This window comes from Megascapheus bottae, chromosome 2 (genome assembly GCF_031878675.1).
Source record: "Megascapheus bottae isolate mThoBot1 chromosome 2, mThoBot2.hap1, whole genome shotgun sequence".
In the NCBI taxonomy this organism is placed as follows: Eukaryota; Metazoa; Chordata; class Mammalia; order Rodentia; family Geomyidae; genus Megascapheus; species Megascapheus bottae.
In genome coordinates, this window is record NC_143510.1 from 65,633,866 (window position 1) to 65,638,175 (window position 4,310).

Below are 4,310 nucleotides of genomic sequence, written 5' to 3' on the forward strand. Positions count from 1 at the left end.
AAGTCTCAGGTCCTTTAGCTGAGGCTCACGCCTGTAATCCTAGCTACTCAGGAGCTCAGGAGGCTGAGATCTCAGGATCAAGGTTCAAAGCCAGCCCCCCGCACAAAAGGACCTGAGACTCTTATCTCCAATTAACCTCTAGAAAACAGGAAGTGGGTCTTGGCTCAAGGGTAGGGGGTAGATAGCCTTGAGCTGAAGAGTTCAGGGACAGCACCCAGGCTATAACAAGCCCCATGACCCACAATATATATATATATATATATATATATATATATATATATATATATATATATATAGTGTCTCCTAAGACATCCCAGTTTCATAAAAGCTAGCATTTGCAAGACTCACTGCAGAGTCCTTCTTGGCCTCTTTTCCTGCTTCTATCTCCATCCTTGCCTCATTTTGATCACAGGCACCTCCCTGATTTGCTTGCCATATGCCAGGCACCTCCTCCAGACTTTTTTCTTGGCCATTTGCTCTTATTCCTATGAGTTTTCTCAGGTTTATGCTTGGATCTCTCCCTCATTTTTGCTGGAATGTGTCTCTCCAAGTAAGGCTCTCCCTGGCCTTCATCTTTCACACTATATGCACAAAGAGCACATACACAGAATTTCTCCCAACTCCTTCCTTTTTTATTACTCTATAGTATTCTATGTGCGTCAGTGTTTACCTTTTGTTGCTAGGAGAGCAGAATATACCGTCTCAAAGTGTGTCAGTTTGACATAGGATTAGTCTGAGCAATTGCAGTGGTTCTTCTTTTAGAAGGGAAATTTGCCTATATAAAGGGTATTATTTTCATGTCTGTAATCCTAGCTACTCAGGAGGTTGAGGTCTGAGGACTAGGGTTCAAAACCAGCCTGGGGAGGAGAAGTCCCTGAGACTCCTATCTCCTCGAAACTCCTCAGAAAAAGGAAGTGGTTCTGTGGCTCAAGCTGCAGAGTGCTATCCTTGAATACAAAAAGTTTCAGGGACAGTGCCCAGGGCCTCAATTCAAGCCCCAGCACTGACCAAGAATTTTTTTTTTATTAAAGGGGAATTTACATCATTAATCTAGAAGTTTTGTTGTATATATGTATTTTTAATGAATATACATATATATAATAATCCATGGAAACGATGACTGTTTCATCTTCCATTCCAATTTAGTCTCTGTTGATAAAAAGCAATTACGATTTGAGGGCATTTAACGTTAGCCTCTTTTGCCAGCACCAACTCAGCTTCATCTAAATTTTTCCACTTCATGAGGAACATCAATTCTCCACCAATATCTGTGACACCAATTATTTGTTCGGGCTCAAGACCCCTAGCAAAGCCATTTTTATCATCACATTCACTGGCAGATAAACCAGTTTCTTCTGAATTTATGAAGGCCGTGATTAAGTCAGCACAATGTAAATTTTCTTCCGGCTCCCAGGAATTCTCAGCCTCCGAATACCCCTTCCATTTCAGGAGATATTCCACCTGGTGGTAGCGGACTCGCCGGCCCACTACCTTCTCCACTTCGAATTCTTCAGGCCCTGCTTCTTCAGCCTGTCGAGACCTCCCGTGCTGTTTCTTTCTTCCTTTGGAGACTGCAGACTTCTTGGGGGCCATTTTCTATTCGCAGACCCCCTCGGATGGCTGCGGCTCAGGGTCCTGCGGCAACTCCGGCCTGCGAGCCTTGAGGTTCTCGATGGAGATCTTGGGGGTGAGACGGGGAAATGAAATGTCTACGGCCAGTCCTTTCCTCGGGCGGTTTTCAACGCTGTGGAACGGCTGCAGGCAAGGTTGTAAGACCGTGGGGTGTCGGGTTCCATGGGCTACAGACTCATCTCCTCATGAGGCTGAGGTCTGGTGGGCTCTCAGATGGAGGGCGGGCCCAGGCGGCGAAGCGGGGAGGGTGGGCGGGCGGAGTGGCTCAAGGGGTCAAGGCCCCCAGGCAAGCGAGCATGAAGGTCTGGGATGCACCGAGCCCAGTGGCCGAGGATGTCCCGGGGCTGCTCCGCCGGTCTTGGTCCCTCTGGAGGTCCGCTCTCCCGGGGCTGCGGCGGTGGAATCTTCCCGAGCCCAGGCTGCGGCCCGGCCCGCGGGTCTCGTCCGCCCGGGGCGGGAGGCTGGGAGGTGCGGAGGTGGGTCTCGGCGGGGCGCGGCCACACGCCCGGCGCCTGTCTTCCGAGGACCCACCGACCAGGCCCAGACCCTCTGCACCGGGCCGGGCGGCTACGCGTGCGTCCTCCCCAGTCCTGCCGGGGAGGAGAGCTCCAGAGACTCGATGGGGCGGGGAGGGGCGGGGGGCCCAGCCGGCGGGGACGCCACTTTAACTCCGCTGCCCGAGAAGCATGGGTCACCCCTGTCCTCGGCCTGCCACCGCGTCTGGGGAAGGGCCAACCGAAGACGACGCAGCCAGCGCGGCCCCGGGCCTCGCGGTGGGGCGGGTTCAGTGCGCGCCGCCCGGACCGGCGGTTACAAGGTAACGAGTGAGCGAGGGGCAGGAAGACCCCGGGGGGAAGGAGACCCGGGCGGGCGGGAGGGGTTCCGTGGCTCCACGTTGGCTCTGGTGAGCGGGACTGAGCGGAATCCCCCGCCCCGGCCTGACCCTGGTCCCCCCGCACCCCGCCCAGCCCTGCCTCCCCCCCTCCCCACTCTGGCTGTCGGGCCTGGCTCCTGGGTAGACCACGTGGAGCTGAGTTCAGGATGTCAGGAGGCTATTATTGGTCTTACAGACTGAAAAAGAAGCCCAGAAACGCCAGTAAACGCGTTTGCATTTGCATGACGGTGGGGGACCAAGGGAAAACGAATGAGCTCAATGGAACACTAAATCTCCAGTTTATACTTGCACACACACACACACACACACACACACACACACACACACACACACAATTGCAATGTCCTCGGACAAGATAGGTTGAATATCACACCGCTCTGTGTCTCCTTGGTGGTCAGGGTTAACTATTAATACGAATAAAACACCAAAATCAATGTGATGAGAAATACAGACATAGGTGACTGTTGGTCTTTGATTAAATATTTCCCTTATTTAATTAGGCTATGTCAGAATTCTATGATGTTTGACTGAATAACAGACTTTTTGGAAGGATTGCTTATGCCTGCTTACACAGATAATAGCACATAGTATCTAATCCTGAGGGTAAACGTATTCCTTAAATACTCTGGATTTCCGAATTCAATCATAAACACAAAGGTGAGACCTGAAAAACACAGAGCACGGGGTAAACATGTGGCAAGCATGGAGTTCACATGTTGCAAGACACAGAGCTGTAAAAGATATGAGACATCATCAATGACATCACACAGGACAGAACTGGAAAGGGTGCGTGATGGTATGTATCACAGTGAGTCCCAGATTACCTAAGCCTCCATACCTTCTGTAAAAAACATTCCAGAAAGTTAGATCAGTACTGAAAAGAAGAGGAAATGAGAAGGCCATGGAAGGGAGAGCCTAGAATCTTATCAGTTCACCTAAAGAAAATAGATCTTTCAAAAAAAATGATGGACTTCATAAAATTATATTGTCTGTAATCTACGGAAATTGGAATTTGAGATGTAAACTTAATTCTTCAGCATCTTTGGAAGATATGAATATGTGCAAATCTGAAGATTTAAGTTCTAGAACTGTAAAAGTTTTACTCAACATACTAGCTTCTGTAGTGTAATTGGCACTGGGCTAAGAGCTTCTCATATGTTATCTCATTGAATTATTCCAGATCTTTCTACCTAGGGCTCTATGTCAGGGGGTTGGGGCTAATGGATATGAGTGACTTAGCTTGCCACTTTGTCCTCCCTTTTCTGTTGGGTTTGGCCAGTGGGAGGGTTGGTGGGGAATGGGATTAAAGTATGCATGCCCAACTATCTGTCATTTTGTCATGGAACATCGTGTACTTCTGTCAAAGGTCTTGGCTCCTGTTAAGTAACTCTCCATGTTCCCAGCATCTCAGGAGCCTGGATCCATTCTACTCCATCAAGCCTTCAGGCGAGGGGTGGAGAGAAGTTCTCTGCTTTTGCCAATCTTGAAGTAATGTGCTCCTATTCCTTGTTTTCCATAAAGCTTGTATATAATTTTGCAAATTGCACTCACTCAGAATGCACCCTCTGTTTGCTACTCTGACACACACAGGGAACCCATTTTCTCAGTGGGAATTTCTCTCTCCTCTAAATGGTTCTTCAGACCTCTTTCTACTCTGCAAGTCTTGTGTTGTTCATGGGCCTAATAAGATTCATTCTGTTTTCATTCCCGCATCCATGAGATTCTTGTATTCTGAGCAGAACAGTTCTGTTTATCCTCTCAGACACTGTTACCTTGCAACCAC

General features: G+C 49.0%; 1 pseudogene; it reads right to left on the reverse strand.

Annotated features, from left to right (window-relative positions):
- Nucleotides 1-1,125: 1,125 nt before the first annotated feature.
- Nucleotides 1,126-1,593, reverse strand: LOC150067269 (chromobox protein homolog 3 pseudogene; annotated as a pseudogene).
- Between the last annotated feature and the right edge of the window lie 2,717 nt (nt 1,594-4,310).